We start from the raw sequence: 26,041 nt of genomic DNA on the forward strand, positions 1-26,041 counted from the left end.
TGCAGTTTCCTGTGTCTGTCTGGCTGCCTTTGTTTCATTGATTCTTGCTCAGCCTTCCCATCTGTACCTCAGTCTCTGTTTTTGTAGCTCTGTAATTGTGTTTCTCTGTTGCTGACTCCGTTTCTCCATCTCTCTCTCGGGTGCAGTTTTTCTCTTTCTTTCTTTTTCTCCTGTTCTCTTTCCTCTTTGCTTTTCTCTGCCTCTTTTCTCTACACTTCCCTTCTGACTCTCAGTTTTCTCTTTTCTTTAACTGAACTTTTTAGGAATGCTTTTCCATTTTTCTGTTTTCTTTCTCTATCTGTCTCTCCTTTAATGTCTTACTCACTTTCTCTGACTTTATCATTTTGTCTGGCTATTTTTGTCTGTGTTTCAGACTCATGTCTATTTTTCAATCTCTTCCTCTATCCCACTCTTTCCCTTGCTCACTGTAATTTTTCTTTTCGTCATGGCACCTCCTCTCTCTCTGGTTCCTCATGTTTCTCACAATTCTGCTGTGTCTCATTGTCTCTCTGCTCTCAAAACCCAGACACTCACTCTCTCTCCCTTCCTGCATTCTAATCTGGTAGAGCACTCCACAGAGAGCAGGCTATAAATTTAAAGGGACTCCATAACACCATTGGGTGTTGTTTGGTTTATGGCGCCTCTGCAAAATCACAGACACATAATTCATTCTAGCAGCAACTTCCTTCTGGTTGAGTCAGCATCGCGCTCAGCACCCAGACATCTACACCATAGCCACCCCCGACACCACCACCAGATTTCCAAGACCCTAGGCCCAGCATCCCGAAGGGTCTCTGATTCTACACTTGAACAGATTCTTCTCCCAGGCCCCACTCCACAGGCCCTGAATGAAGCCCAGCTCAGAGGGCTTTAGGACAGTCTAGACTTAGTCAACTTAAATTCAGGTTGAAATAGACAAAAGTAGAAATAAAAGAAGACTTTATTTTAAAAGGTGGGAGGGCGGACGGTAATGCGGAGGATCTGCTCCAAGAAGGTGAGTTGCCTTGAGAGATTGCAATCCCTGGGAGAAGGTACTTGGAGAACTGCAGCCCGGGTGTCAGGATAACACAGGTGGGGTCCAGTCTCCCCATCTCCTTTGCTTTGCGACTCCACATTTGTCAATCTGTGTAACACTTTCCCGGGCAACTGACACTGGTGGTGATGTCAGTGGGATTTGACTTTAGAAGGAGTGAGTGGGAAACTTCTCCTCCTCCTCCATGAATTATTAAGCCTGGGCAATTCTCATAGTCGATTCTGAGTCTAAGCTTGATTGATTGGAAAATAAATTTCAGATTCAATTATTATTATTCAGATTTTTGAGCAGACCTTTGTGTCAGGAGGGGTGCTAGGGACTGGCATATGTATACTATGTAGGGTCATTCTCCACCCCCAGACTGGCAGGCCAACTAGCATCCTCCAGCATTTCCCTAGCAGACTCTGTTTCCCTCTTCAAGTCTCAGTTTCAATATTGCCTCTCATGGAGGGAGATCTTAACAGAGTAGATTGTCTTCTCCCTTAATCTGAATCACAGCAATCTGCTTATTATGGTTTGAGTACTTCTCCAATTTATAACTCTAGATTTATACATTTGTTTACTTATCTATAGCTTATCTGTCCTGGCTAGACTTTAAGCTTCATGCTGGAAGAAGCCATGTCCATTTCATGCTCCATTATATACCCAGTGCCTAGGGTAGTGGTGAGGAAACTAAGGCATGAAAAGATGAATTAATCCACTTTGAAAGTGGAAGCACCAGGATTTGGACAAACATTAGTCTGTCTCCAGTATCCAAACTCTATCCTCACCTTCTTGCTTGATAATATTTGTCACGTAGGGTCCATATCAGGAACAAATGAGGTATTTATGCCAATGGCTTGGGTCACTAGGAAGCTTTGGAAAAATGTTATTCTCTGTAATTCAAGAAGGTAAAGGCAGACTATCTTTCAACACTTATGGTTCTTTGAAACAGGAAAAAAGTATTTTGAATCTCAATCAAAAGTGGACAGAGAGGACTGTTTCTTGTCTGTATGGAGGTGAAACAGGGCCAATTAAATATGTTTACCCTAGAGATAGATAAGATTTAAGACTCTGCTGTGGCTCTATAGATGCTTACAAAGCCCTCTCCCCCTGGGTGAGCTCAGAGGAGCCTTGGACTCTCTGAAAATGCTAAAGGATTTCCTGTGGCCCAGGAGCTTGCTACATGCCAAGCCCTGCAGCCAGGTGACACAGGACCTAACGATCCTTGAGAATGTGGCATCTATGCTCCCATTTTACTTTTTTGGTACTAGACATAATAAAATAGGTGTGTGTCCAAATCCCATACTAGATGTGTGTCCAAATCCCATCTGGTACTAGAATCACGGAAAATTCCTTTGACTTTCATCCTCAATAGGTTATCATTATTTGATTCCAGGAGTTTAACAGACACAGCAACTGCCCTCCAAGTTTTAACCTAATTCTCTTTGACATCTGATGGGCTCCAGGTATCTGTCTTTATCTCCTTTTCTGGATGCATCAAGAGATCCCCCCTGCTTCTACGTTTTGGTTATTGGGGCTGGAATTGTCTGAGTAAGCATACTGTCTGGTTAATGAAGGACAACTTCAAAGCCTCTTGTTTCAAACTGTCAGAAACGAAACTAACAACTACTGAATTCCTTACTCATTATACCTAAAATAACGTATTAGTCGTATTTATATTAGATGTAATATGGTATTTTAAAGATCTGTAGCATTATAAATGCTAATATTTAGTGTGCTAAATAATTTGGGGTATTTCCTAAGGGTCCCAACATCCCCATGTTTATATATATACATGGTTGTTGTTTTTGTTAATCCCATTTTAGAAATGAGAAATCGGAGTCTTATGGAGATATAATGACTCACTCAAGGCTATATGGTTAGTAAGAAACAGAGCTGGAGCTTAAGCCTCAGCTGACACTAAGAAGAGCCTGTTTTATGCCTGCCTCCATTAAGGACAGGACGTATCCAAAGTAGGTTTTTTTTTTGAGACGGAGTCTCGCTCTGTCACCGAGGCTGGAGTGCAGTGGCCAGATCTCAGCTCACTGCAAGCTCCGCCTCCCAGGTTCACGCCATTCTCCTGCCTCAGCCTCCCGAGTAGCTGGGACTACAGGCGCCGCCACCTCGCCCGGCTAGTTTTTTGTATTTTAGTAGAGACGGGGTTTCACCGTGTTAGCTAGGATGGTCTCGATCTCCTGACCTCGTGATCCGCCCGTCTCGGCCTCCCAAAGTGCTGGGATTACAGGAAAAATATATTTTATTGACTATGTGCTAGACTAGTACTGAGGTCAGCCTGGTCCACTCTACATGGGTTATCTCTTACAACCCTTGCAAGAGGGATGGAGATTGCCCTTACCTTACAGACAGTGAAACTGAGGTTCAGAATTCTTCCTGGAGTACTAAGACTGCATTTTCCTCTAGGGGTCAGATCACCATGGGTCTTGTAGCTGTACGGTCTGGGTTAACTAGGGAGCAACTTGCCTCCCCTTTGATGTCCACTCTAGTTGACAGTGGAGCTCCATCTGTGCAGCTGATGAAGACCTAGACTTGGGCATACTGAGTGGCATGACTTTGGGCTATGCCTTTCTCTTCTCTGCTTGAGGAGAGGTCACATGCATACGCTTCCCTTCTGTTTCACCTAACATTTCTCATCGTTTCTCCGAACTCTCCAGTTGGGCACACTGTTGTTCTACGTGTGACCAGTATTGAGAGTGTCTTTACACATATTGTTGCACCTAAACCTTGCAAAAATCCTGCAAGGCAAATATTACTATGAAACGTTATATATTTGGAAACGGAGGCTCAGAAAAAAAGTGAATTGTTCAAGGTCACACAGTTTGTGCCAAATGCAACGTGATTCAAACCTGGACATGCTGACACCTGAGACTTTTCTTTCCAAGACCTCTCTGTCAGGCATCTCTTTCCCTCCTGCCCCTGCTGCCTTGTAGGTATAGCACATAAATTGGCCCTGTAAAATCCTAACAGGGGTTTCAATCGTTGACTAAGGTAAGCAGATGTCTGAAAGTTTGCCTTCAAGATGGAGTCTTGCCACTACTGGAATGAGATTTTCATGAAGGTTGGTTTTCTTGAGTTCAGATTCTATTGGACATATAATTTAATAGCTACTACATATTAAAAGAAAAGTCCCCATTTAATCATTGCAATACTTCTGTGAAATAGAAATTACTACTCTTATTTTATATAAATCAAATCAAAAATAACTGGGGCATATTTATCTGAGTAAGGACATCTCCCTCTCATCACTGCTATTTCCATTTATGAGACAGTATACAGTGACGTATTTTACACATGGAGTGATCAGTGCAGATCCTGCTGTTATATAGAACCTGTCATCGAAAGAGTAGACATTGTGACTTTGATTTGAGTATTTGGTGTCTTAATGGGAATTTAACAACTGTGGCATTCTTTGAAGTATCACTATGCTCAGACACAAGTTGGACCTGTGTGTTCAAGCCCAGGACATGTCGATGTATCTAGGCATAGGTTCTAGAAAAGTCATTCCAAGGGACAGAGCATGGGCTTCAGTCACCTCTGAGCTAAGCCAGTTGTCCTCTTCAACAATAAGACACAGACAGTGGGGGTCTGAGCTGATCCCCTTCTACCCAGCTCCAGCTTGGGCAGGAATCAAAGCCACAGTTTCTGAAGCTTTCCAGAAACCTCTTGGCTCTCACTTATGCACAGGAAACCAATGAGCCTTCCTGGTGTGTTTTTCTAGCAGATTTCCAAGCCTGGCTATTGGCTTTCTGTCACTTCTTTCAGGCCTGATTGACACCACATAAAACTGAGGGGTTTTCAGCTATTCTTCAAAGTGGAGGAATCAGTTTGCTTCACTCTCATTCTGAAATAAGCAATTGCATTACCTCCATATGAATGGAGGCTGAGGAGGCAAGGTGATGGGATCAATATGCAGAAGGAGCTGAAACAGCAGTGATGGAGGCGGTGCACGACTCAGGCTAAGTCCTCGAATCAAGGGAAGCTCAGAGGGGCCAATGATTGGTTTCTCTGCCTGCCAGTATGAGGAAAAGTGGAGACCCAGGCCCTGGTGGAGGGGGATTATGGTAAGGGTGCCTTTAACATCTACTGGTCATTTACTACATGCTGTGCTGAGTGTTCAACTTGATTATCTCTTAATCCTCATGACAACCTTATTTAATAGGTACTGTTATTGTTCCACTTCACAGAGGATAGAAACTGAGGATCAGAGGGGTGAGTGAGTGGTCAGGGGCAGCACAACTGGTGAATTAGGGAGCCATATTACATCCTAGACAGTCTGAAACCAGAGCTCCTCCCCTGACCAACACACTCGAAAAGATTCAGAGCTGAAGCAAGAAAAGCTTCCTAATTGGGCCTATAATCTCAGACTATCATTCTCAGAGGTAGATGGAGGAAATCTCAGAGACCCAATAACAGTGGCTTCCTTGGGGGCCAAGGAGCAGTCTCTCTTGCTGATGAAAGTCTAAATTCAGAAGTTCCCGCAGGGGTTAACATAGAAGAGAAGAAGCAGCACAGAAAGATAGAGAACTCAATTTGAATCCCTGCTCCATTCACTGCCTTGGGACTGGTGATCCAATAGCTTGATCTCTCAGAGGCCAAATTTCCTGACCCTTGAAATGAGGATGGTGTTACCTATCTTTTAACAAAGTGCCTGGCCCGTAATAGGTGATTAATATCTGTTGGCTATCTTCTTTCTTTCTGGGGGCCTAGGGGTCTCTGAATATGCCTATGTGTCTATCCTCCACTTTCCACTTTTTGAAAAGCTTGGCAGAAGTCATCACTCAGGCAAATTCCTGTGAGAGAACACACTCAAAGCTGAGGTTCTTTGCTTTGGCCTGGAATGGTATCAGTGATGAAATCCTTCTGCAAAGAAACTCTGCGTAGCAGATAGAAAGGCCCATACTTAAATAATTTGGTGGGAAAATGAATTTGTGCTGTGAGAAAAGTATTTCAACATCAAATTTGTAGGGTATACAGTTGAAAAACCAATCCTGTTGAAAAATTTTGTGAACGACTGCATGGATGGTTTCTTCTCATTCATCATGGATTAATATCCTTCTGTTCTTCCCATTTCCCCCAGGCTCGCATCTCTTCTATCCTTCTGGAGAACACCCAGGTTAGACACACAATTGCTACATGACCTCCTTCTTACACTGGTGTAGCATCTTTCCCCCTTAGAACAGATAACTAAGAAAGCCCACCTGTTAAGTAAACAACTGGAAACCTTATCATTTCTGTGATTTAAACATTGGTAAATTGACCAGGGAGACTAAATTGTCAAAATGGTGGAATGAGAATATGTGAAATAAAATCTGTCTATTGATTGATTCATCTTTGGTGGAGGCTGGGAAGGCAAGGTGACCACACATCAAAGTTGCCCCTCACTCTAATGCCTACATCTATAGAGGTGGTTCTTAGCACTGATGGCACATTGGGATCACCTGGGTGGCTTTGAAAAATCCCGATCCCAGATCAAACAAAGCATATTCTCTAGGAGTGAAACTCAGACATCAGATTTTTTGATTGTTTGTTTGTTAGCTCTCCAGGTGACACCAATGTGTGGCCAAAGTTGAGAACCTCAGTTTTGTGAATAAAGGACCAGAATACTTCAGAGGAAGAATGTTTGTCCTAAAGCCCACCACTCACCTGTTCCCATGTTTCTACAATTAAAATCTCTGCCAATGTCAACTCCCCTAAGAACCTGATTGAATTTCCTGTGGCTTCATCTCTGAGGCCCTGAGCATTTCAGGCTGCGAGCTGGCAGGCCATTGATGTGTGTGCTCACTGATAGCAATTCAACAGCTTCTGTTGGCATATTTGAGCTCAAAAAGCTGAAAGATAAAGATTTCACATTAAGCTAAGGGGTCTTGCTCTCTCTCCTCCAGTCTCCCCAGGCTGATAAATAATGGATAATGAAGAACAGTGCTATTACATGCAGAAAGCACTTGGCATGCACCTCCAACACAGCACTTCTCATCGAAATCTGTGGCTCAGTTCAGCAGAAAATCTGTTTGGTGGTAAGGCCCTGTCCTTTCGGAGGGCTCCTTGATGCTGCCAAGTTATTTAATGAAAAAAGGAAAAAAAATCAACTATAGAATCAATCATATTTTCAGTTTCCCAAAGGCTAAAGGGCTGGGGTAGCGTGGTTGAAGTTTCTTTCTCTTCTTGAGCGTTGCATTCGTGCATCTACCCATCTTTGATGAGCAGAACAGCAAAACTACTCAGAGACGCCCATCGGAAACTGAGCTCCTTGGAAATCTTCTGTTGTGTTTTTCTTTTTATAACATCACAGTCATCAAAGTGTATATTGTATTTATTTCGTGTTTTTTTCTTTGTCTCCTCTGCTGGAGTTTATACTTCGCATTAAAGACACCATGCCTCTTTTGCAGCCCCTGTGCCTAACTTATTACCTGACACCTAGAAAGTTCTCAAGAAATATTGGTTGAACGGATGTTGAAAGTGCAGCCTGTAACATCTGCTTGACACAGACTTTCAGGACATGTTTTCGGTTTATTAGTTATACAATTTTTATAACTTTGGGGGAAAATTCAGATCTTGCCAAAGGTGAAGAGGTGGCATGAAGGTTGGAGGCAGCATTTACTCTGCATTAGAAATGCGAACTGGGGAACAGCCTGGGCATGTGGCAGTGCAAACTTGGAGAAGCCATATCCTCAGTTTTGTGGACAAAATGGGGGGTTCCCTGCTGACCACTCTGGGCACATTAATGTTTTAGTTAGACAGTGTGCCAGAGAAGACAGACCCATCACTGAGTCTGGCATGTAGTGTGCATTCTCTGTGTGGTGGCATAATCAATGTGGAAGAACTGAAAGCTCAAATGCAAAAAGCTTCAAGTGCAGTACAGACTTTCAGGTCAATTATTAACCCCTGAATGTCTTATTTTCCTCATTTGTAAAGTACCCGTGTTTACTCAGACACTTAATTGGGACTCATAAATACAGTGTTTCATAAAGATTTTCACAAAGAACTAATATCTCCAAATGCCTTGAAGATAAGGTGTTTTATTTTTAAATAAATAGAGAAACAGTACACTCTGTGCATACTTCTTGATATAGTCAAGATTCAGCAACAAATATTTAGTGGGCACCTACTACGTGCCACACACTGAATACACGAGTGAACAGAATAGACAGAAACACCTGCCCTCATGAAGCTTACATGTTAAGATGGACAAAAAAACAAAATAAATAAAATCATACATAGTGTGCAGGATGATATTAAATGCTAGGAGAAAAAAATATAGCAAGAAAAGGGATTGGAGAGGGTGGGGTTGAAGGAAAGGCAATGTTTCTTCTCTCATCATTTCTATGGAATCCCAGGGAAGGCTCTGATTGGCCTATATGATTCATATGCCTGGCCGTTGGACCAATTACTGCTGAAGAAATTATATGGACTCTGTGATTGACCAGGCATGGTCATGTGCTCACTCCTAGGATCGGAAGACAGAATTAGCTTCCAGAAGAAAAAAGAAAAAATTTACAGTAAAGATGTCAACCTCTATTACAGGGCCCTGGGCTCCTCCTGGAAGACCAAAAATAAATAAAGAAATAAAGAATCCAAAAAGAAAATAGCCATTGGGTACTAGGCTTAGTACTTGGGTAACAAAATTATTTGTACATCACACCCCCATGACATGAGCTTACCTACATAACAAACCTTCATAGGTACCCCTGAGCATAAAAGTTAAAAAAAAAAAAAAGAATCCTGACAAATCCTGCAGTAAATAAATGTGTATAACTTTGCTTACCCTCGTAGTTCCCCAATGCATTTGGCCACATATGTTTGATCATGTAATACCTTTTTAACACTAATCAGGGCACATTTTGATAAACACCTTGCTATAAGTCCATATAATTTCATCAATGCTCCATCTATAGTTAATTGAGTCTCATTACTAGTAAATCCGTTTGGGTAAATCTTAAATTTTAAAGGGCTTTCTAGATTTGCAGAAATTTATCCCTCCCCGTTTTTCCCTTTAATTAAAAGTATGTCTTGGCACAAGTAAGCGTCTTTCCTCAAATGTAATGAGAAGTTGAAAGGAATTGGCTTCTAAAGCAGAGTGGCCCCCATGGTGTGGCAAAGGCTCGTCAGAGGATAAATGCATGAATCAGTCACTGGAGGACCTAGTTGTGATGCAGGAACAAATTTTCCAAACCACCAATTGTCCCAGTCAAATTAGTCTAGCTTAATAAGAAACTTTAATAATGTTTTATAGACATGTTTGCAAAATCACAACCCTGTCAAATGTCATGTCGTATTCCTTGTGACTTTGGAAAATGTCATGGAGTAAGCTATACCAGTAGGGTTCTTAATGCTTCCAATAAAAGCCTCTCATGGAGAGGGAAGTAGTTATTTACAATGGCTATTGAGCCACAAGTCACAAAACATAAAGCAGCCAGTTGAACGACAAAAGTGGAAGACCCCCAAACTATTCACAGCAGCTTTCAGTGTTCCTGGGTAGAGTCCAGAACTGACTTCATTACCAAGTCACTGTTGTACCCTAGCAAGTTATTTCACCCTCTGAGGAATCTGGATTCTCTATCAGTGGATGCTGGGATAATAGCAATGAACTCCTGAGGTTTAGGAAAAAAGGTCAGTGATTTTGACAACTAAGAGACTTTATAGCATTCTTTATCTTCTGAAAAGTTTTCTTTTTTAATGACTCTGGTTTTCTTTTATTTTAAAATTCAATGCATAGCCATTTAAAAATAATAAAGTGTATGAAGAAAATACTCATAATTCCTCAGCTTGGAAATAACCACTACTAAACTTTTGGGAAAACGTTAACTTTTATGTGGCTCTTTTGTGTTCTCTTCATGTAAAAATGCAAATAAGTATCTGGTGTGTATCGTGTGTTGGTATATATGCAGTTCTTCATACGAATTTATCTCAACATTGCCCCACAGCATCAGAAAGTCTTCATGTGTAAAATTGTAATGGCTATGTAACATTTCATCTATTAAATGCCCTATAATTTATTAATTGTTCTACTATATTTAGAGATATATATTGCAACCACATTCTCATGTTTTTGTCACTGTAAATAAAATGATTAAAAAAATTTGTGTTGAAGAAAGCAACTGGTAGTATTCATCTCTTTTTTTTTTTTTTTTTTTTTTTTTTTAAAAAAATTTTTTCTCTGTGGCCCAGGCTGGACTGCAGTGGCAGGATCTCAGCTCACTGCAAGCTCCGCCTCCCGGGTTCACGCCATTCTCCTGCCTCAGCCTCCCGAGTAGCTGGGACTACAGGCGCCCGCCACCTCACCCGGCTAATTTTTTGTATTTTTTAGTAGAGACGGGGTTTCAAGGTGTTAGCCAGGATGGTCTCGATCTCCTGACCTCGTGATCCGCCCGTCTTGGCCTCCCAAAGTGCTGGGATTACAGGCTTGAGCCACCGCGCCCGGCGTATTCATCTCTTAACAATCTTAAAAGCCCTCTAAGAACAGATAATTGACTAACTAAAGAGGTGAGAAGAGTAATCTATCCCAAAGCACTGGGCTTTTTTTGCACGTTTGATTTGTTTTTCCAATAATGCAAAGAATATACTATACAATTGAGTGATAATGGAGCCTGAGTGATACTTATCAGAATGTAATTATTCCTACGTGTGTAGATGTATGCACACACACTCATATTTTCCTCTAAGTCTTATTTCCCCTCAATAAACTTCTAATAAGGCTTTAGTAATAAGAGGAGTACAGTTCTTCTGTCTACTATGCAAGTGTATCAACTGGGGTAACTCTGCTGCCGACATGTGCTTGTTTCAAAGTTCAAAGCAGGCTAAGTTGATATTCCTGAACAAGTGCACCAAGGAAACTCATAAGAAAGCTGCACGCTGATAAGACTTCTGAAATCATTAAGTTGCTTTTTCAAGCAAATGGGACCTGCTCAATTAGCTATTTTGTTCGCTGGTATGTCCCATATCTTTCCATGGAACCAATGGCCTTTTCAACTGCTGCGTTTTTTAATCCATGCCACACATTTCCTCAGGCTAGTCTGCGTCATTTGCCTGGTGCTTCCAAAGATTATCATTGTAAAAAATGTGGCACCAACCTTAAACACACTGTGTTAGGGTCACTCACCCACTGTCCAGTTTCCAATTTAGCTAGAGTAAAATTCGTTATCTTGGAAGAACAATTCCAAGATGTTTTTTTTTTTTTTTTTTTTTTTTTCTGCAAGAATACTTTTAGTTCCCTCCCCCAGCCTCAGTGAGGGTGATTTTGATGGGTGGTGGAACATTTTATTGACCACTACAGTCTAATTTTGTTCCCTGCTGTTGGGGTAACGTAAGCTCCATTTTCTTGCACTGAGGATGGAAGGCGTCAGAGTGGCGACCTGGCCAGTTTCCCATTGATCCCATCCTCTGCTATGGGATGGAGTGGGGAGGGAGAATTGACCTATGGAAACCTCTGGCTCAGTGCCTTCAGAAGTCAGGGTGTCAGTTTTCAGACTCTGCCAGACACCGTGGCCAAAGCCAAGGGTGCTCCGTCAAATCCATCCATTTCAATTAAAGGTTAGAGAGTTGGGAAGTAAAAATAATCAATTTTGCAGGCTAAACTCCATCATCCTGTCGACACTTTATCTTTGCTCCGGATATACTTGTGCAGGATATGTTTAATAAGACTTTCATGGCATTATTCACTGATGACACTTCTGGTTAGAGATTGATCAAAGCTACTTTGTAAAAGTTACCAAGCTAAGGGAAAATGGCAGAAGATATATGTATGTATATGTGTGTGTTATATATATATGTAATGTATGTGTGTGCAGTGTACAAAACTTCCTTATACTATAGCATTTCTTATATGCCATTCAAATAACTCCATGACCAAATGCTAAGTTCTATTGCCAAATCAGCTAAATTATGTATTACATTATATTTAATGCTCCAATTAAATATGCTGATCACCATGATTCCCAAGTATCTCACATTTTACGACCACACAGATATGGAGTTTTACTAATGCCCTGTCTTTTAACAGTGAAACTTTCAACCATTTACTAACTCTCAATGCAATGTGTTGGTCATTTATTGAGCAATTATGGTGTGCCAGGCAGTGCATTTAGAGATGTGCATACATTATCCTAGTTGATCCTTAATTCTTTGGAATAAATATAAATTCTAATAGATAACTGTGCTCAACACATTTATTTATCTTTCTCTATTGTCATTACTTTTTCCATTGTACTCATGGAGTATCAATAAATTCATGAAGGCAATGACTGAGTGTGCATCACCACCCTCTCTTTAGCATCCAGAGCATGTGTGGAACTGAGAAATCATACAATATTGAGTATGCTAGTGAGTTATAATATTATTATTATCCCCTCATGTAAATTAATTACCTGACACTTAGCAAGGTCAAGTAATTTGACCAAAAGTGACACAGTTTGTAAGTGAGAACTGGGAGTTGAACCTGGCTTTGTGCTTAAGCCCATTACTGGCACATCTCCATGACTGGTTTATACCAAACATGACCCAAACTTTGGCCAAGAGTTGATTTCTGCACTTCTAAGTACTTGACTTAAGATAGTGGACTCTCAAATGAAAGTGAGTTTCTGCCAGTAGCAAAGAATGAAGACAGAGATATAGCTGTTGGATAGACAGCCAATAATGCCTTCCACCAAAAATGAGTAGTGAAATAATTCATGGGAGCCACAGAGTGAAGGATGTAGCTGAATAGCATCAATTTCTACTTTAATACTAAAAATCCTGATACTTTATTTCTAATTATCTCTATCCTTATCCCTATACTTGACTATTTGATGGATCAGCCATACTTGAGTAATCCACAGGCTTTTCAACTCAACAAGCTCAAATTGAATTGACCATCCTGTCCACAATATTTGTTTCCTATCCTGCAGTCCCCTTTTTCTTGGCCCTCTGGCACTGCATCTATCAGTTAATCTAAGGCTTAAAACTGGACAGATTCTTAAAATCTCTCTCCACTTTAATAGCTACCCTCGCACAAGCACATGTATTAGGACATTGAGTTTTGTCAACTCTGAGATGCAAATATTTCTTAGATTTTCCACTCAACTCTGTGGTCACCATCACTGTCCAAGCTCATACAGGATGAGTATCTTGTATCTGAAATGCTTGGGTCCAGAAGTGTTTGGGATTTTGGATTTTGAAGTATTTGCATTACATATCATGTTGGTGCTCATTAAGTTTTGGATTTGGGAGCAATTTGGATTTCAGATTTTCAAATTTGGGATTTTCAACCTGTATTCTCATAGTGTCTCATGTGGCCTATTGCCAGAACCTCTTGTTGGTTTCTATCTCTGTCTTCACCATACTCAATCTAGGCTTGAATATATCACTAGGTAATGTTTCTTAATTATAAATCTGTGCACAACTCATAAAGCTTCCTAGTTATCATCACGATAAAAAGGTGCTTGCTATCTGACTTCTGTTCAGCCATCCGTACTTAACTTTTGTTTCTCTACTCTTTTTGTTTTTCTAGTAAGGAATCCTGATCTACATGAATTCCAATAACACATCAAAGATAACTTGTGCTTCCAGCATACTGTTAGCAGTTAAACAACAAGACAAAACATATTAAACAACGGTTTTCAGACATTGGACAAAGACAGCTCAAATAAGTTATTTACGAAAAAAGTAAAGCAAATGAGGCAAGCTCTACAGTTACTTGGAACTAACTGTCTAGGGGGGTTTCCAGGACACAGTGAAGAGAGTGGGAACCCAAATGAACTCTTGGCCTTCCTAAATGGAAAAGATGGAGTTGAGAGTTTAGTGTAGGGGGAAAAGATGATTAGAATTCACAGTGAAGAGAAAGAAGATGGACATAGAATGAAGAGATATCTGAACAAAAAGAGAGATGCGGAGACATGCAGGAGGTCTCCATCTGAGTACTGATCAATACGCACATGTAAAAAACCTGGGGAAAGAACCACCTGAAAGAATAACTCAAACAATCCCTGGTGCTCACACAGGGCTGGAAATAGTTTGTGTTTCCATGAACCAGAGTGAAAATCAATTAGTACATAAATAAATAAATCTTTAAGACTACATAGCGCATCAGTTAACACAGAAAGGGTATTGCCTCAATAGTTTGGTAAACTTAGCCCTAGGCTAAAGGCTGCTTCAGACCTGCCACACAAAGCTGAGAAACAATGGGGGAAAACGCTGAGAAAGGATAAAACTGTTTTCAACTAAATTATCTGCACCCCAGAAAAAAAGCTTTGGTATATTTTAGGGAATACAAAAATATCCAACTTAACAAGGTAAATTTTACAGTATCCTTTTTTCCAATAAGAAATTACCATACATGAAAAGAATTAAAATATTTTATATACTCAAGAAGTAAAGTATGAACATATTAAGAAAATATGTGGAAGATATAAAAAGAAGACCCAAATTGAGCATCTACTGGGAAAAAAATAGTATTTAAGATTAAAAATATGCCAAGTGGGATTAACAGCAGATTAGATACTGAAGAAGAGACCAGTAAAATTGAAGATAGCAATAAATACTATCCAAAATAGAATGGAAAGGGGAAAATAACACTGAAACACCGCCAGCACCAAGAAGAGATCTGTGGGAAAACAGTAAGTTGTGTAATATACATGTAACTGTATATTACACAACTAAAAAGTGGTAAGGGTCCCTAAAAAGTGGTAAGGGTCCTATTTGAAGATATAATAGCTAAATATATTTTTTCAAATTTGATAAATATTATCCAACTACATATTTAAGAAGCTCAACAAATAATGAATAATAATTATGAGGAACATTACACCAATGCACATCATTACACAAATGAAAAACATTACTAATGCAATCAAATTGCTTAAAATAAAATAAAATCTTAAAACATCCAGAGAGGAATATAAAACAGTATACATCCAGAGGAACAAAGGTAAGAATAAGGCAAAGATCAGAAATATGGGTAAAGGATAAATACTGGAGAAGCTTTTGTGCATAGTAAACAAAATTCAACTTTATTCTGAACTTTATATTTTAGTGCAAGCTAGAAGACAGTGGCACAACATTGCCAAATTACTTGTGGTAGTGAATATGTGGGAGTGTCAACCAAGAATGTTACACCCAGTGAATGTACCTTTGAAAAATGAAGAAAAAAAATAAAAAAAAGCAAAGACTCTTTTAGATACACCAAATCTGAAATAACCCATCCACAATGGAGCTGCTCTACATGAAATGTTAAAGGAATTGTTTCAAACAGAAGCAATATAAAACCAGATGGAAAAGGGAATCTCCACAAGGAATGAAAGAGGCCAGTAATGGCTAACAAATAAGTATATAATAAAAGTTATTTTTTATTTTTGGAAAATCATTTTTAAGACACTTGACCTCAGAAAGCAAGCTAAAAGAAATTATTACATGGTTTATAAATATATAGAAGTAGAATATATGACAATGACACAAAGGCAAGAAAGGGTAAAGGGAAGAATACTTTTGTAAGATAAAATACAACTACTACAAACACTAAAACAATCACTAAAAAAGGGAAAGAAAAAGTGGTGTTGCCAACAAGCAAACAAAAGAGATCATTTGAAACTTAAAAAAATACTCAGTCTAACAACAAACTATGTTCTCCTTGTTCCTGTGCCTATTAATATATGTTGTCTCTGACTACTTCCGCTTCAGAATATCTGGCAAACTCCTACCCATCTTTCAAGCATCAGCTCAACTAATGCCTTCTCTGGGGAGCCTCCTATGATGCTCATGGTCATGCATATTATTAGAAAAATAATTATGCTGTGGTCTTATTATTGTTTGTTTTCATGGCTGACTCCTCATTAGACTTCAAGTTCTTGAGAACAGAGGTGATGCACTTTTATCTCTCTGTCTTTGGCAAACAGCATAACCCTACCGCATAGTAGGACCTTAGTAAATATTTAGTGAATAAATAAAGTCGATGTTCAATGATTTTATTAACTGTAATTTCTCTTTGGGTTTTGCCACCTAAATCATATTTACCTTGCTAGCACTTGGTGACCTTCTTTATTCTAAAACAATCACCGGGAGACTAAAAACCTAGGTTAAATAATACTAACGTTATTACTCCTGAGATCATGAAGTCCAAATATTTCAATAGCAAAATAATAAGACTAGCCCCAAGAAAAGTTCATGCTATTATTGTTTCAAGAAAAATCCAAGATAGCTTTGAGGATTTCTACTATTAACATATCTCTAAAATTCCTGTCAAAATTCTGCAAGTTTTCACTCAAATGATCCCTTTTTGTAAAGTTTTTCCAGTATACCCAAATATACATACTCTTTTACCTCTTCTGAACTCCCCTGGCCCTTTTCATGTCAATTTGGACATCAGGTATAGTCATTGTGGATATAAACTAATTCATGGTGCTTCTTATCTCTCTTCCGGGACTATAAGATCCTTTTATCTGATTCATTTGTTCATCCCTCCCTGGAGCATATTGTCAAATTAAGTGTAAGTTCAATTACCCTCTTAAAGAAATGAATAAAGGATTCAGAATTTAATTTTCTCAATTTTGGTAATTTTTTCCACAGCTATATGGAATGGTTGGCTGCTATTGCACCAAGATTTACAAAGGGAGAAACTAAGGCTTAGATAACTACCACAAATGTCTACATAAAATATTTTAAGTTAATCATCTATAATTTCAATCTACATTATGAAATTCTACACGGATATGATTTACTTGAAACTTTTCAATAAGAAGTCAAAATTCTGTTTTTACTTTTTTTGTTTTCTTCTTGAAACATATTTTTAAAAATCTTATTGGAAATCCGTAACCTTTATCAATCCATAAGTTATTTATTTACTCATCTATTTTACTCATTTATTTTTTTCAATAAGTATTTATAGCAGGCTATCCATGTGCAAGGCATGGTGCTACCAAAGGGTGAAGATACAGCGGTGGGTAAAATCACAATCCCTGCTCTGAATGGACTCCCAGTGATGAGAAAGACAAATATAAATAAAATATTAAGTCTTACATAATAGCTAAAAGAGGCATGCTCAGAAAAACAACAAAAACAAAATATTTACCCAAAAAAGTGAGCAGGCAGAAAGAGAACCTTGGGTGATATGCTACCTAAAACAAAACCTGCAAGTAGAGAATACCAAGACACACTGAGGAGAGAGCATTGAGCAGAGTACAGCGTGTATGTTGGTAGAATCAGTACAATAGGAGACCATTAAGAGATATACCTGCAAACGTGGTTAAAGGATAAACACTGGAGAACATTTTGTGCATACTAACCAAATTAAACTTTATTCTGACAAAGGTAGAGAATCATGGAAGTGTTTGAAGTGAATAAAATCTGTATATTTGCTTTAAAGAAAATCAGTGGGTTGTAAAGAAGATGTGTTAGAGAGAGGAAGACTCCAATGAAAAAGCCCATCAACTTGTATTAGGATTAATTTTCCTTATCTAGAGAATGACAGCAAAAAAAAAAAAAAAAAAAAAAATAAAGAAAGATGATTCCCAATGCTAATAATCTATGATTTTAAAATATGATATCTCTTTGACACTCTGAGGGGTCTCAAGTAAGACACTTTCCTTCTTATAGCTTCTAAATTTCATTATCTCTAAAATAAGGAATTTGGGCAAGGCCATCTCTGAGGTCTCCTTTCACATACACTACCCATGGTCCACACACCATTTTATTCCTCTCTGAGGTAATAACAAAGGTGTCAGAGTGTGTAAAGCAATGTTCAATAATTTTACAATTAAAAAAATACAAGAATATTGCACTCCAATGTCTACTCATTTCTAGCAATTAGAAAATAATTATACTGCAAGTTTTTAAAGTCTCCTCAAACTCAATGGCTCAGCAAAAATTATTAATTGAAACTAAAAATAAATGTGTGACCCTCTCTGTGTTCCCTTCTCTTTTACTCTTGTGTGATAACCTCAGTGAGTCCCTCCCCATCCAGCAAGTGAGAAAATATGCAATGGCCCTTCCATTATTGATTCTTTATTACAATCATGAGTCTTGTTCGAACAGCCAACTCTGTGGGTGACTGAGGGCTCCCGCTGCCCATTGGGTAATTAAGCCTGGGATTATGAAAGTTGGAATTGCTTACTCCTGCCCTGGAGCCCTTACAAGACCACTGCAGCTGACCCAGTGCTGTGGTTACCATATTTTCCTAAACGTAAATGGTATATACATCATTCACCAATGGAAGAGAATATATACACTCAAAAGAGTACACTTTTCAAAAGTGTACTCTTTGGAGCCAGATTACTTGGGTTTGAATCCAGCTTCAACTTTTACGAGGAGTGTGATCATGGCATAACCCACATATGTGTAAAATTCAGTCCATTACTCATAAAAATTAGAATAATAATGATGATGCCCACATCATTTGGTGAATACAAAATAAGATAATTACCTCCTTATTTAATATTGCAGCCCACCTCCTACTGCGATTTGACACCTTTCACCTTGCTCATTGTAAACAATTTTCTACTACAGAACTTATCGTATTCTAACATACTGCACAATGCACTTATTATTTTTATGCTTTATTTCTCTACCATCATATAGAATAAGAAATCTACAAATGTACATTTGCTTTCTCCAAAATTTTATCCCAAATGCCCAGAACATTTCCTGGCATGTAGTAGGCACTCAATGAATAGTTACCAAATTAAAAAAAAATAGTGAATTTGAAATTGGCTATTAGCATTTAATGAATGTTAGATTAAATTATTGCCATTGACATCAACATCATCAGGAAATTCTGGGTAATTTGGTGTCTTTTGTAGTTATCGAGAATTGTTTTTTCACCATTGATAGCATTCAAGGTCACATTTGTAAGAGATGATAAAGCAAGATTTTGGTTTTGTCTCTACTGGACACAGTCTGGTTGATTGCCTGCTGTGCCAGGCACTCTGCCACATGCCGAGAAAACAAAGAAAAGGAAATCTAAGTCCCAGTCTTAGAAGCTCACACACGGTAGTGATTATTATCTTGCAATTAATGAACTGAATCTGAAGTCTCTAATGAATTTATTTGTTATCTAATTATATCACCTGTGATTCTCACACACACAGATAAATGGTTGTTTTCTTTCTTCCTTCCCCCATCCCCAAGTCAAGAACTTCAAGGAGACCTTGAACAATGCCCATGACCTAGGATGATGCCCGTGACTTGGAAAGCATCAATAAACAAGGGCCATGAGAATCATCCGGGGAACATTTTTAAATAGGGAAGGGACTGGCCCAAGAAATTCTGACTCAGTAGATCTGAGGTGGAACCCAGAGCTCTGCATATTAACAAACATCCCAAGTGATGCTCTCCCAGGTAGACTGCAGCTTACACATGGAGAAACACTGATTTAGGAGGTGTATTTCATCTGAGAAAGAGTTATAAGAGCATGTGATCGCTCTTATAACAGGGATTCTGTCTATAAGGCTAGGATTCATGAACAGTGTTTGCCAAAGGACAGCAAGGCTAAAATATGAGTCATTGCTATCAGTGAAAGGGAAGAAAGTGACAGAGAAAAAAAAATAGGGAGAACCCAGGAGGATGTGGCTCAAGAAAGGTGAAGAAAAACCAAATGGACACTACAGTTGTCTGGATGGCAGAGTGGAAATACTCGTATTTTATTCTCTTTAGTCTTTTCCTTCTGTTTCCAACCCTAGCTTTTCCCATCATCCTTTACATGTATGGTATTCTACAATTCCATCCTTCACCTCTTCATTTCCATGTACCACCTCATTCATTCCAAGAGTTTCAACATCCATTTTAAAAATTCCTCATGAGCCTGTCTGAGCTCCTCATTTTTCCTGTTGCATAGGCCCATCCATCTGGCAGAGAAAGGGATGCTCAGGACACAGAATAGCCATCCTATATTAACAAGATTGCTGTGAGCACCAACTTTGGATGAGGTTGACTCTCTGCAGAGGTCTCTGGCAACCTCACTCACCTGCGGCTCCTCACCCTCATGCGACACTTCCTGAGAGGCAGACACATCAACTGGGAGAAACCTGAGGTGCCATCTTGGTCAGTGAAATGGTTTCTGGTTGATTTTGTTTTTGGTTTCTCTTTTATTTTTCTGTTTATCTATTTGTTTGAGGAGCTGTGGGCAGAAATGAACGCTTCTGAAATAGACATCAATGAGAATTAGGTAAACATTCCTTCAAAGAAAACGCCATATGAAAATAACGTATATAAACAGATATTTCCTGAAAGCATGTGCTACAGAGGCCCCAATCTACACATGAGGAAACTGAGGCCAGGGAGATGAAGAGACGTTGACTTTTTCTAGAAGATGATCTTAGAGCTTTGTCTCCTAGCGAGTTTGTTTTTTGTCTTCATCTCCCAGTCACAAATAAAGGGAAAGCATGTAAATGTTTTATTTAGAATGTGGAAATATTAGTTACAAGCTAGTAAGTTATCAATAAGTTTTATCTTTTCAAATGTAAAAAGATTCAGATTTCAACATGGACTTGCAGTTTTCCCAAAATAATATGACCTTGAAAAGAAGCTCGTGCGGCTTCATGTGGCTTCATAAAATATATCTGCACCAGCTAAGGGGCAACGCTCTCATTCCGACCAGCGAAAGGCTACTATGGCCAAATTTATTTTTAATTATCATAATTAATAATACCGTTTCTAAAATGCAGATGTAAATATCGAATGTATCATAAAATATGCAAGGACGGTGATAAAATATTTAAATTCTCTGTGTGGCCACCATACAAAAATTCTCATATTCATTCATTTATTGTTTGTTAAATACTTGCTCATTCCCTATTATGTACCACTACTAATTGCAAACTCTAGGGATACAATCTTGAACAAGAAAGATAAAGCTTGCCTTCAAGGGACCTTCACTCTAGTGGATGGATAATAAATAAGTAAGCAAATGAGTAACATAGCACCAGGTGATAGTGAGGGCAAAGAAAACAAATCAAGCAGGGCAGGAAATTAGAGCATGATTAGGTGCTAGTTAGAGTAGAATTAAGGAAGGTCTCTTGGAGAAGCCAGTTGTCATGCAAAGTTGACTGCAGGGAGGCAAGAATGGACGGGAGACTAGTTAGGCAACTAACTATTGTAGCAGCCCACATGAGATGATGATGGCTTGAATAAGGTGGTAGAAGGTATGGACAGACAAAAATGGGATATATTTTGGGAAGTGGAGCTCACAGGGCTGGCTCACAAGAGGATGGAAGAGAGGACTCAAGAATGACTCACACCGTGGAATGATTAAATCAAACTAATTAGCATATCTATGACTCACATGGTTATCATTTTTGGGATGAGAACATTTAAAAGCTACTCTCCTAGCAATGTTCAAGTATAATATATATTGTTCTTAATTATAGTCACCATGATGTAAGAGAGATCTCCAGAACGTTTCTTCCCATCTAACTGACTAATGGAAGCACTGTACCCTTTATCCGACATCTCCCCACTCCCCTGGTAACCACCCTTCTACTCAGTTTCTATGAGTTCTATATTTTTAGATTCCGTGTATAAGTGAGATCTTGTAGTATGTGTGTTACTGAGCTGAAGAATTGGGGAGGGAGATTCAAAAATTGTGTTATAGATGTAGTCACTTTGACGCTTTCACTGTGATTTGACTATGATCAGGTAGGTTACACACATGTAGAAAAGCACACACACACAGTTTCTGCCTGGGCAATCTGTACCCAGTTCCCTTTTTACCTAATTACTGTTTGCATATCTGCTTTTGCACTAGTTTGTATGCTGTTATCTCCAAATTTGAGTCTAAACATTTTAGGACCTCTAGAATCTCAATATTCTTACCTGATATTTTTTAAAAGGGTGAGAAATACATGAGAGAAAGTGATTCTTGCGATCATTAAATGTGATAAGGAAAGCACAAAAAACAAGCCAGGAGCGCAGTGCCCACTAGTTGGAGAAGGATGCAGAGCTTATTGAAAAGAGCAAGACTTTTTTTGTTGGGCACCAAGCAGAAAAACCCTGAACCAGAAGCCCTGAGCTTGGAGTCTCAACTTCCTTTCTCCAAAGCTAAATCTGCTGTTAGTGTACTGTGCTATCTTGGGGGACATCTAACCACATAATTCTATCAGAGTCTTGATCTCCCCATCTTCACAGATGGGATCCTGGAGTTCACCATCGAACTGCGTCAAGCTTATGTGATTATAGTGTTCAGCTAACATGCAAAGAAACAGTGTGTCTGAGATTTCTCCCTGTGACATATTGAACAGAGAAAACTCCAGGTGTTCACATAAAGTTCAAATGTTTCATTTCTGAAAAGCTCTGTCAAACTCTTCACAGCCTGCCAGAATCGGAGCTCCATCACAGATGCTGGGTGGTTTCATTTTACTGTCTCTCACTCTCTACTCCCGTCTCCAACCCACCACAGGCCATCACCAAAGGTTTCTTGCCCTACCTTCCCTTGGGCGCAAATAACACAACTTAAGGGGCCAAATACCAGTTCAGAACCATGCTGCCTTTCCTCAAGAGAGAAAATGAAGGCTAGGTGCGGTGGCTCGTACCTGTAATCCCAGCACTTTGGGAGGCTGAGACAGGGGGATCACCTGAGGTCAGGAGTTTGAAACCAGCGTGGCCAATATGGTGAAAATCCATCTCTACTAAAAATACAAAAATTAGCTGGGTGTGGTGGCACACGCCTGTAATCCCAGCTACTCGGGAGGCTGGGGCAAGAGAATTGCTTGAACCCAGGAGTCAGAGGTTTCAGTGAGTCGAGATCATGCCACTGTACTCCAACCTGGGTGACAGAGTGAGACTCTGTCTCAAAAAAAAAAAAAAAAAAAAAAGGAGAGAGAGACAGAGAGATGATGAAAGGAGTGTTATTCCCACATGCAGTGGTAAGTGTTCAGTCAGACCTGAATTGTGGTATTGTGGTGGTTGTGCAATGGATCAGTTACTTTTCCAGCATTTTCTATGTGACATCACAGCAACTGGCAAGTCTCATTTACTTCTTGCTGCGACTCTGTGACATAGGTGATTTTTGCGGAAGCAGACTTATCAAGGGGGAGCATTTAGTGAAATTCGTAGAAACTACACTGGGCTCTCACCTGTCTGAGGCAAGGTCATAGAGTAACGTGTGGGGACCAGTATTTCTTTCTCCCATTGACATTCGGGGTGGGATCTCATGTAATTGTTTTATTTCTTCAATTTCCTGATTGGTGAAAGGAACACCAGTGATCATTACTTTTCTCTTAGAATAGCTTGTGTTTCCCTTTGCCCAGTTTGAGAGGTAGGAATTATATAACGGAAATAGTCATTTGTTTAATGGATGCTGACCAATGGGAAGCCCACAGAACAATAGGGATCAAGCATTGCCCTTGGGGTCAAGGTATCAGGAAGGCCTGAATTTATCTGAAAGTATTTCAGTGCTAACAGTCAGGGCTTGCACTATGAGTCACAAGACTGTGGATTAATTACTCCACAATAGGAAAATAAGGTCACTGAGGACGAAGGTCTCCAAATCATGAATGGAAGCTGTGCCTTTTCTACTTGTCTCAGAAATCATCCAACTTCTTGGCACAAAATAGGAATTTCTATGTATTGGAACACAGCTGAAATCAGAAATGTTATGCAAATCTTGCATTTGGGACAAAAGATTTTGGGCTTCAGAATAGCGCACTCCTTTGAGCCAGAGTTCTGGTACTACATGGACTGCTTCCGTGTTGTCAATGGGCATCCATGAAGCTGATAAATAGGCCTGAGATTCTGTGAGCCAAAAGCATCCCCCTGCCAAAACTAAAAATATGTTTAATTATTGTTGTTGATGCTTTTATATAGCTTTCAGAAGTACTATGGCCAAAATTTTTAAAAACCTCCTAGAGTGATAAATGATCATATGATCCTAAATAATATACCTCCTATGCAGCAGACTTTTGCTTACTATAAATTTGAGTCTCACCATAAATGGGAGTCATTTTACTACTTCATGACACTGGGGCGTAAGCTACTGTGGGGAAACAGAGTAACACAGAAATCTGGCTGCTAAACTTGTCTTTCATCTCTGATAACTGGGGGACTCATGGGAAGGTTGTCATTAATAATCAAGAGAGCAAACAGCATCAATTCTATCTGTCCCTCAGAGGAGATAATCAAATATCACAGTTTCCAGTAAGAATATTTGAATTTGGTGAGTGTGTTAGTTTGTTCTCACACTGCTAATAAAGACATACCTGAGATTGCATAATTTATAAAGAAAAAGATTTAATGGACTCGCAATTACACATCACTGTAGAGGCCTCACAATCATGGCGGAAGGTGAAGGAGGAGCAAGGTCATGTCTTACATGGTGGCAAACAAGAGAGTGTGTGCATGGGAACTCCCCTTTATAAAACCATCAGATCTCATGAGACTTATTCACTATCATGAGAACAGCATAGGAAAGCCCTGCCCTCATGATTCAATTACCTCCCACTGGATCCCTCCCAGGACTTGTGGGAATTATAAGGGCTACAATTAAAGATGAGATTTGGGTGGGGACACAGCCAAACCATATCAGTAAGACAACAATAAAATATAAAAATAATATGATATTTTGCTGTAGTAGCAGTAGTCAATGAGACTGAATCAATTCATATGTAACATATGGAAATCCAACAGAATCAAATTAACTTTATTTTTAGTTTGGATTAAGCTGTAAGAATATAGAAGTTGACTCAGTTAAAGGAACGTTTCATTGAGGTGGTGACTGATTGAGGAAAAAATATGTTGCAGATGAAAAAATGGTCTTTTATCTATGAAACTGGTCACCTCCCCCCCCAGGACTCATGCCATATCTAATTTGTAGTTTTAAACCAGAAAATAGATAAGATGAGTCTTTGTAAATGCAACCTCTTTGTAAATGAAATTTAAGAAAGTTGTAACGATGTTTGTAGTAGCAAAAATAGTAATAGCAGCAAGAGTAAGTAGTACCAGTAACAGCATTATCAGTAGTAGTAACACCAATAAGGGTAGCAGCAGTGGTAATATTAATAGTAATAATAGTAATAATAGTAGTGGTGCTGAGAATAGAAGTAGCAGCTTATATTATAGAACCATGGCTGGGAAAACTAAGATGATCCCTTAGGGAATCTTCCAATTTCCCCTTTCTACCTATAGTTTAGGAGACTAAGGTTAGGGGAGAACAAAGTCTTCGTTTAACATCTTATGATAAGTAATAGGACATCCAGGAGCAGAATTCAGATTTTGTCATTCTTAGTCTTGTAAAATAGAACATAAATCTGTAAATCTATGATTCTCAAACCTATTCTAGAGATAGAAAACCTAGAACTCATGTCAGTCTTTGCAGAACATTGAGACATATCATTGTGGTTACATTCTCACATAAGTTAAGAATATTCTCAGCAGAAAACCCAACCGTACTCTTTGCCTGAAAAATATATTTAATATAAGCACAGGCATTTATTACAAAGAGAAAAAAAGCTGCTAGAGTAAACCTCATTAACAGCTTTTGAATCTTTATGTTAATATTTTCTTCTTTAATGAACATTTTGGTAGTTTTAAAGGGTACGTAGAACAATGGGTTGTGGAACATTTAAAGAAGAATATCTTGTGAGGTTGCAGTAGGAAGAGTTTTTTAAATGTCAAAATAAGTGTCATGTCTATATCTGTGTCTAATGGAAGATTCATTTTCAGCTTGGACCCAATCTTAAAATTCTAGTTTAAGTCAAAATTTTGGAAACACCTCTGGAAGATCCCAGAGTCCTGACTCCCACATTTCTGCTATTTGAAAAATAAATACTCAAGACTCAAAGAAGAGAGAATAGACTTTCCCTAAGATGACTGGATGATGGCAGTCATCTGCAAAGCCTACTGGATAGAAACGAGACTCCTTAGCAGTATAATTGCCAAGAAGGTATGTTAAATGAGCCTTGCACAGGGCTTCAACACAAGGGTTGATGGAAGAAGTCAACCCTAGCAGCACCAATTAACATGGGCTGAAATCTACCTGGAAGACTATTTGTAGTCAACTCCAGCATTTTATAATGGTGGACCCGCTCTTTTTCTCTGTCTGTCCTACTCATGAAAGCA

Source organism: Rhinopithecus bieti, unplaced genomic scaffold (genome assembly GCF_001698545.2).
Source record: "Rhinopithecus bieti isolate Rb0 unplaced genomic scaffold, ASM169854v2 scaffold_18285, whole genome shotgun sequence".
NCBI lineage: Eukaryota > Metazoa > Chordata > Mammalia > Primates > Cercopithecidae > Rhinopithecus > Rhinopithecus bieti.